Genomic DNA, 12,779 nt, shown 5'->3' with positions numbered 1-12,779 from the left:
GACTCTGCTGTATGCGCTGCATGCAATTTGAAAGACAGTGTGCAGATTTAAGAGAGCAGATCGGTATTTTTGACAGGAACTGCATACTTACTCTTAGGAAAATGGGATTTACAGTGTGCAGAACAGTCAGGGATTTGCTCTGTTCGTGATGGCAGACTGTAAATCATCAGAGCAGTCATGACGCTTTAAAAAGTCTTTTTATTACACTTTTACTCCCCACACGGTTCCCTGAGAATGTTTCCCACCTCACCATGGAAACCTTAAAAATCACATGTTCCAATCAGCTTGAATTAAAAAAAAAAAAGAACTTCTGGTGTTTCTCTGTCAAGACTCGCAGCGTTTATCGAAGGCCTGATCCATGGCAGCCATCTGGATTTCACAAGTTTACATTTCAATTCACAACGCCATCCGTCTGCTCAGTGCCAACACTCCCATGCTTGGAAAAGTCAACGCAGAGTCACTCTCCCACACACTGCCAACGGAGAATACCAGAGGGTGTAAATCTTGCTGACATCAGAGTTTGCTCAGCAGGACCAATAGGAGGCCATTTGTTAAGCAAGAGGAGATGTGATTTTTTTTTTTTTTTTTTTTTAATCGAGTGGCTCCTCAAGATGTTGTTTGGATCTGCTGAAGGACCATTGCTTTTCCAGGAGGAGCAATGAGAGACGTTTAATGTCTCCGTCCTGTCAAACAAAAGTGGAACAGGAGCCGCTGGTATGAGCGTAGACACAAAACACCAGAGACGCCGCTGGGGATTTTGGGCCCTATGAAAAGATGTCACATCGGGCCCCGCCACCGCAAGCCACGCCAATCCGGTGCTATTGCTGTACATATGATAATATATCCTTTAATATAATCCTATTTCTAATAACATCATAACAATAAAATCAGTCACTACCATGACTGTCACTCAGATTCACTCATAAACTTTCCATCATCCAGTCTTCAGCTGGGAACAGGGCAGGTTCATGTGGGGGATGAAGGTGGGGAGACGGGGCTGCTGAGCCTCAGTCTGAATCTGCATCTGTGGGACCTGGCACCAGGAGCAAAAGGGACAACCAATTTAGCACAAACAGTTTGCTAAAAGTTTGCCTGCATTGACTGAATGTTGGCTAAAAGAGGAGTGAAATGTAAACAAGAGTAAACCCTCAAAATTTTCAGTGGAAACATTAAGAAACTAATGTCAGAGTAGCAACAGTGACCAATTTCACTGTGGCCAAAGCTGATTAATTTCCACCAGTCAAGGACTAAACCCAGCTTCCTTTTTGAAGAACTGGATGACATTCTGTCACCCTTTCTTTTCTCTCGCCTCTCTTTTTTTCCCTTTCTTTCCATTTTTGGACGCCAGATTTATCTTTAATAGGAGACATGATGCTGCTCCAACGGCACTTCAAACAAAACAATACTCCTCCCTGGTTTGGGAGGAGGACAGAACCAGAACTCCTGTTTATTCCCCCAAGCTGAAGTTGGGTGAAGAGATGGATGAGTAGCCCATACAACTCCACTTTAAATAATCCAAACTATCCCTTTAAGGACTGTGATCAAAACACAGATTAAAGCATGTAGTAATTTTAGTTGGGATTCTCTTCACGCCACAGCTTCAGTGCAGTTTGGATTGATTTCTGTGCATCAGATGTTTACAGATGCCTCCTGCGAGTTTGTTTGGTCGCTTTTTTTTCTTTTGCACAGGAAACTCGACATTAGCTGGAGGAGCTAATCATGACTGGAAGGAGGAGGAAGGAGTTGCTGCAAGTGCAAAACAAAACTTCAGCCCCCAGAACGCTAATGATGCCTCCTCTTTATCTTGTATGAATATCCATACAGAAGAAAATTAAACACGGAAATGACATTTGACCAGAGCACATTTCTTTCTCGTGTATCCTGTGGGGGTTAAAGCCCAAAAGCAGCTCCTCAGCCAGCGGATACAATAATATTCAACCATGTGTTGAGGTGAGAGGAGGGTGGTTTAAGGACCGAGCTATTCAGCCTTCCGCAACTATCATGTCGTGGGTAAATCACACTCATTACACTTTGAGTGGAACCACATGCAGAGGTTTTGTGGGGTCTATTCTGGGGGCTCTGCAGTGAATATGGAGGGTTTAAGGCACCAATGTCTCTCCATACACTCTCAAGAGAGATGTCTGAGACCAGTGACAGGCTAATTTAGGGCTATCTGAAGTATTTCATAATGAAAAACACTCTAATGCGTGCAGATGCTTCCAATCTCAAGCTCATGTTTGTACAGAAAAAAAAGTAATAAAAAGTTTGTGGTTCCTCAGCAGTAGTGACAGCAGCTTTTGCATAATCCACACCTCAAAGCACAAATGTCTCCAGCTGCTTCTCTTTGTGATTAGATTTGAATGCCGAATTCGCATCCACCTGCTTCATCATGCTTCATTAAAATGTATCATATTTCAAGGGAGAAATCTGTAATTTATTTACTGTAATAAATCATAAAATGACCATGATATGTTATCAGAGATCTGGGCTGGAATAAGTGTTTTATTTGCCTGTTTCATGTTAATTAGAGTTCAAGTGAATGCTGACTGTTTGCCAAATGAGTAAGTGTCTGTTTATGAGTTGTAGGAAATCATTAATAATCTTGCAGAAGGCGTAGTTGTTTATAACTGTTAAACTGAGCAAAATGTTAATGGAGTTTGGCAGGCAGTGACACAGGCAGCCACTTAACTCCAAGTCCAGAGTGTTTATTTTCAGAACAGCGGGTTTTTGTTTTCATGATAACAGACTTAACTTTGCATTAACAGACAACTGACAGTTATAAAAGGCTGATCAACTTACAGTGTAGGACTCACTGTCACTTGTTATTGTCAGTTTACAATCTTGCACGAGTCTTGCACTCCTGCAGAGTTCCTGCAGCCTGCCTGAGCTTCCCTACTTTTATATACAGATATAGTTTGACATTTTGGTGCGTGCATTTATTTGCTTATTGTAAGTGAGGAAGATGAGAAGATCATTATCAATCTACCCTGTAAATATGAAGCCACAGTGGGCAGCCAGTTAGCTTAGCTTAGCATGAAGACCTCTGAAGAGTTGCCATTGTTATGACCAAAAAATGTCCCACTGGACTGAAAAGCCCATAATCCTGAAAATTTCTCCAAATCCACACACTCTCTGACCCTAACAAATGCAGGGATAGTTTGTATTTTTGGAGCAGTGGGCGTTTGTTTTAAGGATAACGACTTTCCGTCCAATGGGACGGCCAGTAACCAGGGGAGGATATATTGTGAAAAAGGTGCACAATATGACCTGGGATGTTATCTAAAGGCTTTAAAAGAGCATTTTTTTAATTTCATCTCGACTTCACTCCGCAATTTATTTTATGACGGTACGGATTACAACACATGATGGTGCACAAGAGGTTGGTGTCTCTGTCACTCAAGTTATATAAGGTCTCTCCTTTTTGCGGCCTGTTAATTAAATGTCCATTCTTCAGCATGTAGGAAGTGTTGCTTGTGTTTTCTTTGGGAGTAGCTGAACATGACCAATAGTTACCTTCAGTAGAAAACAGGACACATCCTACAGGCAGCAGGCCAGTTAATTTCAGTATCCTGTTCATCTAGTTTTGAAAGCAAAGCGCTGTCACGACACATTGTGAATAATAGCCATGGTGGCGTTTCCATTTGGTAAACAGTGAAGCAAAAATAAATGTGAGCCATCTTGTCCTGCTGTTTGTGACACTCCTGAACCTTGGGGTCACGGAGCAGGTCGGTAAGAGGTTCTAAATCTGCGAGACCGTTGGCGATGACCATTACAGCACGCTATTAAAAAAATCATACAGCCAAAAGGTCTGCCATTATTGCTTTAAGACATACAATAAATAAGAGTCAGAGGTTGACTCCTGCTTTATATCTTAATAAAAGAAGTGGTTTGCTTCTGATCATCCTGCGCATCAGTGTCAGAGTGAGGACGGCAGGAGCGCAGGGTGCTGGCGCCACAGACGGAGACGCAGACGGAGAGAGGAGAGCTCTGGTTCAGCTCCTGTCTGCTCCTGTGTGGATCGATGAGTACAGCTGGTGTCAGCGGCGTGGTGGCCCTCCGCGGTCAGCGGGGGGGTTTAGTTGACATTAATCACCATAATTACGCATTACCACCTGTGATCTCACTGAATTATTGATGGCAGACCAGGTGAGATTCTGGTGAAGTCCTCTGTCAGGTAAACATGCTAGATAAAGATTGGCCTCACAGAATATCTTGATGGCCTGACAGAGCGATGACAGTCATGTACAAAAGAGGAATGTGAAACAAAACACAGTTAATTGAGCGTACAAAGGTGAAATAGGGGCACAAGAAATGCAAAGAGAAAATATGGGAGAGCAAACTGCATAATAATAATAAACCAGAAAATTTAAAGAGATTACTTTGTTTCTCTTATGTAATTGTACTGTCTGCGTGCCTGGTCATCAGTCCTTCAAAACTACATTACAAGCATTTCTCTCATATAGCAGTGCTCTTTGTTTTTGTTGCTACATAAATGAAGTTGATCTTTCACTTGTAGACAACTTAACTTGAATATGGTGAACATCTGCACAGCGTCAGCTATCATACCTGCGTCTTTAGTACTTTGTTACAACGTGGCTCAAAGCTGGACAAAGGAGGGCAAAACACAGAGATAAAAACATATTTAATGCAAATGACTCAAGATTAAATGCATGCCTCTCGGATAGCAACGCTACAGCCGCAGTGCCTCTTTGAAATTTCTATTCCAGGCCACAATAACTCTTATTGTTTGCCTGTTTCACGTTAATTAAACTTCAAATTAATGCTGAATGTTTGCTGAATGAGTGAGTGTCTGTTCATGAGTCAAAAGAAGTCATTAGAAGGCATAGATGTTAATAACTGTTAAATTGAGCAAATATTTTAATGAAGTCTGACAGGCAGTGAGACAGGCAGTCACTAAACTCCAACTCCAGTGTTTTTTAGAGAATAGTGGGCTTTTGTTTTCAGGAGAACAGGCTTAACTTAAATGTTGTAAAGCTGCTTGGTCGCTTGTCATAAATAACAATGTTTGAATAGAAGTACTGACTTACTGTTCTTTTTATTGCTCATGGTTAGGTGAACCCAGGACGCTCAGTTGTAATACCAGCACATTATTTTATAGAGATTATACAATACAAAATTACTTTGTTAAAAGCTTTACATACACATAGATAAGAAAACATATGCTCGAAAAAATTTTAGTCAAAACTTTGCAAATCTCCGCTGGTTGCATCAAGTGGTTGTGGTGTCATTGCAGTAGGTGCTTCATCATCTGTTGCCAGGCAGAGATCTACACTCTGCTGAGTTTTTATTTAATTTGTGCGCTATATTGTATGCACATATTTTCATTTATCAGCCCCTCCAGGATTTCACAGGCTTTTTTTGGGGAGAGGTTGCGACCTAAAATGCCTGATTTCACAGCACCTTTTCCGAAACATCGCTGCGCATGTTGCAATGTTTTTAGTGCTGAGTTTTTTACAATGAAATATGACATACATTGATAAATACCAATTATTGTGATCGCAGCATCGCAACTTCCCGGAAGGACTGATTTATTGAATCACTACTATAGCTTCTAATCCCCTATTTTTTTTCCCATATTGATAACTTTTATATTATCAAGTAGACAAAAAAGATGAAAAACAATATTGGTGGCAGAAAATGAAGCCCCACAGCCCCCCCCCCCCACACACACACACACACACAGTTCCTGAGACTTGTTGCATGATACACACAGTGCAGAACAGCACAGTCTGTGAAAGTGAGACAGGTTTGAACAGATCCAACATTATGAACATGTTCGAGATGGTACGATTTGGGTATTCACCTTGTTTGCAGGTCATCCTTATCCCCCACCTGACTGTAAGATACAAGAGATTTCATGTTGTGCCACCCTGTGAAACTGAAACCAGTTAAGTTGCCCCTTCTCTGTCTATTTATATCACATTCAAACATTCAGGCGTGTTTATATGGTTCCAAGTAAATTCTTTTGTATCCATCCACAGTTGTCATACTGCACAGCAGACTCTCACTGTCCTATTCTAAACATCAGTGAAAAATGAGACAGTTTGCAGACGTTACCTGCAGTGACGTGTTGACATGCTCAAATACACAGTGTGTACAGCCAGTCACACTGAAAGAGGGAGAGATATACACTCATTTTCCAGACTAATGTCACAGCCCAGCCCAGTGTGAGTGAGAAGTTCGGTACAAGGTGTACCCATTTTCTCTGGCTGTATAATAATTAAGACATGAGAAGCCCGTCAATCAGCCTTAAGATGTTTTTTTCTTGTAATAGGGATATAAACAGGCCTTATTTGAGCTCACAGAAGTCCTTTTGACTGGCCTGCATCCTCTGCAGTAACCAAATGTTTCCACCAACTTGTCATGTACATGCACGAACACAGAGCTCCATCCACAGCCTTTCAAGGCGCGTCATTGTATCTCGCTTTGGACCGCACCGCCCAAATTAAGTGGCCTCATTATAGACCAAGCCATTTGTTGTATTTTAAGGGTCAGAAAGAAAAACTCTTGGAGTAATTCTTGTAAAAATGCTGTTTTTCTAGGCAGCTGCAGTGTATCTGCCGAGGCCACAGATCATTTGACCTGTAACCACGACTTTACGATTAATATGTGGAGATTCACCTGATAAGGCAGATGAAACAAGCACACGCCCACATATCAAGCTGCGCTCACTCCCACCAGCACACATACGTCCTTGTTCTGTTAAAAAATTGTGGGGGGGACATTACACTAACTTCTTTTCATCCCTCAGTCTCTTTAACCTGAGCCTGAACCCTCATCTCTTAACTTTACAGTAATACGTAGACTAACCCAATACCCTATGTACTGCATTCCTTTTATTATATCCATCCCACAAACACACATGCATAAGCACTTGTATATTGTGCAAAAGCTATATGTATAGTGTATGTAAACACTCTCACAGGGTATGCTGGGTGACTGAGGATGAAAGATAGTCGCAGATAATCTCAGGTGTGTGGGAACGGAGGACAAAAAGTCAAATGTGTGTAGGTGTTTTTTATCTGTAAAGGAGAAACCTGCAATATATTTACTGTAATAAATCATAAAATGATCAAGGGGATATGTTCAGTTGAAATACATGGTATAACTGTTTTTTATTTCCAGTTTTACTTTTATTAAAACAACTCACTTCAACCGTTTAACACACAGTCTATGGCTCCAACTTGCTATTTGGTCTCCAGTACACAGATGCTTTACTATATAAAGTATGAAAGGCAACTTTCATCCTCATCAAACTTTCCATTAAGTTGAATCAACTTTTTCAAACGCGGGAAAATAATGGCATAATATTGCATTAAGCCTTTGTGTTCTAGTCAAGGTCTGGTCATGTATATATCCACTCAAGCTGTCACCATATCATTTTTTGCGGTTCAGTCTTCCCACCATCTTTTCACATGCAACTATTTCCATCATTTGTTTCTTCCACATTTTCAGTGTGGGAGTTTGAGGCTCCTTCCAGCATCCAAGAATCATGCGAGCACAGGTGGTTGAGCCAATTATTAATACTCTGAATACAAATTTACTTAACTGTGGCACCACTGTTTTGTCCCCAAGAAGACACAACCTTGATGATGCAGGCAGATCGCATTTTAACCAGTCACTCATAATTTCCAGAACATTTCTCCGTAAGGGAAACACCATGAGGCGTTCCCCAAATGCATGCATGTATGAGCTGATTCTTATTATCTCAGGATGCTTTAAAAAGTTTTGCATGTTTCCAAATGAGACAATGAGACATTGAGCTGCAGCATCTGGCTGATTGTGGACATGTTTTGGAGGCTCTGGAGGTCTCAGAGTCTGGACTGTCTCTGACGGCTCTTGGGCTGGAGCTACTTTTAGCGCAAACTGACTGACTTGTCGACCAAAATGTCCTGTACTTTAAGTTTTCACACATATTTTTTCTCATCTCCTCAGCCAGTTTTAGTCTCAGGGTGTTGAATACAGCCCCAGATGTGTTCGTTTAATGGATAAATCAATGGAAGTCCACCAACCTTATGTGGCCGGTAAACAATCACAGCACATTTTTTGACACATTGCAGGTGACGCTGTACTGGGCAATAACGAACAAGGCTGCGTGAAGATTCTGACATGCTCAACTGAGCAGCGTGCCCGTACCGCTGCCAACTCGCCATTTTGCCCGTGAGAACGTGCCAAATTAAATCTCATGTGGAGCACACTAAGCGCCTTGTCTTTCTGCACATGGACAATATGATCAGTTATGTTGACATAAGGAGAAAATGTATTTAAGATAACAATTAGAAAAGAAAAAAGCTAATATATGTGGTCTTGGCAGTGCTGTGCCATGTTTGTTTTGAAAATATAGCCACCAAGTAATAATATTTGTAGACTTTTTTTTTTTACTCAAAGTGGAAAAACTGAGCAAAATTTTCTGTCAGCTGCTCCAACATTAGAGTAAGGCAAGAGGAACTTCCAGAACAATAAACCCAAACAAAAATAACGCTTGCAAAGCAAAAACAAAGACCACATTTCTCAAGTAGGTTAAGTAGGTAAAGTAGGTGCACAAGGCCATAATATGAAGTATCATAGGATCTTACAGGAATTTGGTTACATACAGTAAATATTTACTGTAACTACTTGGCAACCTGCCTAATGTGTTCTCTGTTGTGAAAACATGACTTTCAGACATTTATGGGTGATGGGAGAGGTAGGTGGAGAGGTTGGAGCGAGGTGGACTGGCCTGACACCAGCAGGAAATCTGTCCAATAGCTGAAGAGCCTGACTGAAAATTATTAGGGAAGGGGTCTGCCCGCTCTGTATATTTCAGACTTCACTTTACACCAAAAAGCTTCAGTTTACGACACTTAATAACATTCATCTTTGGCAGAGGACAACAGTCCTGTCGTCCGTGTCATAGCCCTGTGATCCGCTGGGGTCTGTGGCTCAGACAGGTGGAGGATGTGCAGCTAAGCTTGCTGATGCTGGAACTCAAACAATGCCAGAGTTCAAATAATCCTCAGAATGCATGGCAATAAGAAGTCTCTAAATCCCCAGTGTTTGCATGGAAATTCTTTGTTTTTGAGTTTTATACATGTTTAATTAGTTCCATCTTTCCATCTATTTCTTTTCTTTAGAATTAAATGCAGTAAATATAGCTAGTATGTACTGCATCACTTTCATGGTTTCTCTCCAGAAAATCTCTCTTAAACTCATATAAAACATTGTATAGTTTTGTCATAATTGTAAATGATCAAATTGCATACTTTAAGAGCAGAAAATCTTTTATCAAATGATTTTTTGGGGTTGGAGGCGTCTTTCTTTCTCTCAGTCACTTTACGTCATTTACGTCTTTTACGTTGCTTATGCTTTGTTACATTGCTTTCATCTCGTCTTGTCATTTATGTTGTTTACGTCATTTTTGTCTTGTTACATTTTTGGAATGTTTATGTCATTTTTGTCCTATTATGATTTTTCCCCTCATTTTTCTTTTGTTATATTTTTTATGTTTCTTCCCTCTCTTTATGTTTTTTAGACTATTTATGTTGTTTTCGTCTTACGTCTTTTACATCATTTTCATTTTGTTATATCTTTCACCTTGTTTTCCTCTTGTTATGTCTTTTATGTCATTTTGTCTTTTGTGTCTTTTTTCTTGTTTTGTTACCTCTTTTAGGTTGTTTCCGTGTTGTTACATATGTTAGATCATTTTCATCTTATCACATCTTTTATGTAATTTTCATCTTGTTACTTTGTTTTCATCTTGCTATGTCTTGTTACATCTTTTACATCATTTATGTCTTGTTACGTCTGTTACTTTGTTTTCATCTTGGTCCATCTTTTAAGTCTTTTTTTGTTTTTTACATTGTTGAGTGACTGTCTTATTTTATGTTGTCATCACTGATTCTACAGCCTCAGTTTGACTTCCATACTCATTCTGTGTCCAAGCTGTTAAACATATTCTTAGTTTAGACTGTAGTGTACATTCCCAGAGGAGTGACAGGGGCTGTAGAGACTCTTATCTCACAACATGTATTAGCTAATCTGCTGGACTGCAACTTCACCAACATTTACATTTCTGTTCTGGTGATGATAAAAGACCAACTGAACTGTGTGTGTCCATGCCTTTCTCCTGACATCGAGTGGATGTCAGCATGTACTTAGCTTGTGTTTAGTTTCAAACACTAATGAAATACACAGACCATAGAATAATAGAAAATAAGAAATTGCAGTCAGGAGTCCATGCATAATCAAGCCACAATCTATATTATAAAGGTTTAGGAATTTGTTAATCAATTTCATCATAATGATCATTACCATTTTGTTTTGTTTCGCTTGTTACCCACAGTCCCACTTTTGTTTGTGTTCACTTTTTTAATTGCAGGCCCCTAACATATCCTTTTAAGGCATTTTCAACTCTAATTGCTGTTAGTCTCTGCCTATCACCGCCTCATCAAACAACACAAGCTTACTGCAAAAACCTCTTATTATCAGCAATTCTGAGAACCTAATGACATGTGTAACCCAGTAGAAAACAGTTACTATTGTTGTTCCCCTTAAAATATTATTTTTTATTTAATTAACCCTTTTTAGTTATTATTCTGTTAGTAATATTATTTTGCACACTCTCAAATCTTATTTGTTGTATTATATAGATGGTTTGTGAGAGAAAGTAGTCCCACCCTCTTCTCGCGAGAGTTACAGTGCGGAGGGAGAATGCAGAGTAGTGCAGCGCGGAGTCAGAGCTACAGAGTCAGAGCAGCGATACGAGCAGAGGGAAATCACGGAAGAGAAAGTCAATAAGAAGTCACGAAAACAGCGGTTGTTAACTCCTTTATCAACCCAGAATAACCTGTGGAAGTGTACCTACCTGCAGCAGAGAGGTGGTCGAGGATCTGTGGATTATTATTTTTGACAGAGGCTTGGTGAGTTGCTCGAGCTACCTAGTGCTAGCACATGCTAACTGTAGTAGCCACATCGTAATTCAGCACGTGAGAGGGTAGGAAACTTGTTGATACATGAACGTGACCCGCTGTTACTGTTTACTGTGTGTTTTAAGAGTTAAAACTACATATTTGCTCTGATAATCTGATGAAACAACCGAGGTGTGCTATTTATTTTCCTGTGTATTCGTACTGTTAGGGTGTGTGTTTTGTTAAATGCTGCTAAATGCTGCTATGTTCATATATCACAGAGGCAGAAACTCTGACGCTCTGAATTGATATTCTGATGTGTGTTAAAGGTGCATTTTGCTAAAATTCAGTTCATAATACAAAGTTGTGAATTCAATGTGTGAAATGGTTGGAAAAAGGATTAAAATGAACCATATTTAATGTGGGAAAATTAGCTAAAATGACCATAACTCATGGCTAAATAGCTAAAATAATTCATGTTGACTAAAAATGATTAAAAATGTGTGAAAATACTCACCTTAAGGAAAAAAAAGGGAAGAACTGTACAGTTACAAAGATAATTCATTTAATCACTATTGTGTTTCAGTAGTGTGTTGAGATTTATGTATTGAATATGGCCATAAGAGAAGTTTGATGATTCTGTGTAGTGATAGCCCTGTCTTTATACAGGCTAGGTTTTTGAGACCCTATAGAAGCCTTGAGAGGTGGATCTGGATTCTCCTGGTTGAGGGAGATGGCGAGCCAGTGAAGATTTTCCTTGCCCAACGGGGTAGGGAATCCACATCTGAGCCAGAAGAGGATATCCAACCCCTTCTTCACCTTAACTGATAGTGTCTGTGGTAGGCCCACCACACACATTTGACGCGTGACCCCTGACTCTTTGAACTTTCCCCTGACTTGACATACATACAAAGCGCGCTGACTAACGACGACAAGACATTAAAGGAACATTCAAGGAACATTAAAGGAACATTAAAGGAACATTCAAGGAACTATTACATGAACGTTACTGTTCCAACGGGACACTTTTATTTGGTTTTATACTGAAAAAGAAAATTGTGAACCACTGAGTGATCAGATGCCATTGCACTGAATTTTATTTTATTTTATTTTTTTTCATACTGCTAATACAGTCGACTGCTTCCAACATACCTTGTGGCTCCATTTAGTTATTGTGTCTGTCAATTCCTCTTTAAGCCCTCCTCCACGAACCTAGTCCCTGGTCCAAACTCTGAAGTAACTAGTGGGTTACAGGCAAAACTTGGCGAGCCAGCCAGGAGGGTTTTATTCGTGATCAAGCACTTAACTTTTACATTAGAACAGACACAATTAAGTAACTGGAGCAACAAACGGCAAATTTCACATGTACTTACCTTGAGTTTTACTACAAACTGTCTTCATTTACCTGCAAAAATGGAGGTTGTGCAGTCAGAAAATATTAAAATCCAAAATGCAGTTTTAGTTAGTGGGCTAACTAACACTGAGCTTGATAACGAAGCCTTTTGCTTCCTGGAACAGCATGGGCCAGTGGCCAGAATGGTTAAAGTTCCATCTGCAGAAAAAGAGTTAAAGGTTATTGTTGAGTTTCAACATGAGGCTACAGCCAGAGAGCTAGCGAGACAGTTACCTTTAAGCAGAACCACTACAGACCCAAGGGTTGTTCATCACATTCAAAGTCTAGCCAGTGTTTACAGTACTGAGGTTAGTGCTTCTGTAACAGCAGCTTACTTGACTGAGTTGAGAGATTTGGCAAGGAGGAGCAGTAGATCATTTGAAGACATTCTGAGGGCAGAGTTGGCTAGAATAGGAGAGTCAGTGGAGAAAGGGGCAGAAGCCAAGGTCACTGAAACTCCTGTAGAACTAGAGCCATCA

General features: G+C 40.1%; 1 long non-coding RNA gene across 1 annotated transcript; it reads left to right on the top strand.

Moving 5' to 3' along the window:
- Positions 1 to 10,549: 10,549 nt before the first annotated feature.
- Positions 10,550 to 12,444, top strand: LOC146319935 (uncharacterized). The gene is made up of 2 exons (XR_014771492.1): positions 10,550 to 10,919; positions 11,577 to 12,444. It is a non-coding gene; the product is annotated as an uncharacterized LOC146319935 (long non-coding RNA).
- The last annotated feature ends 335 nt before the right edge of the window (positions 12,445 to 12,779 follow it).

The sequence above is a fragment of the Lutjanus erythropterus genome, chromosome 10, assembly GCF_056507025.1.
Source record: "Lutjanus erythropterus isolate fLutEry1 chromosome 10, fLutEry1.hap2, whole genome shotgun sequence".
NCBI classification, from domain to species: domain Eukaryota; kingdom Metazoa; phylum Chordata; class Actinopteri; order Lutjaniformes; family Lutjanidae; genus Lutjanus; species Lutjanus erythropterus.
This window is presented reverse-complemented; position numbering and strand designations above follow the sequence as displayed.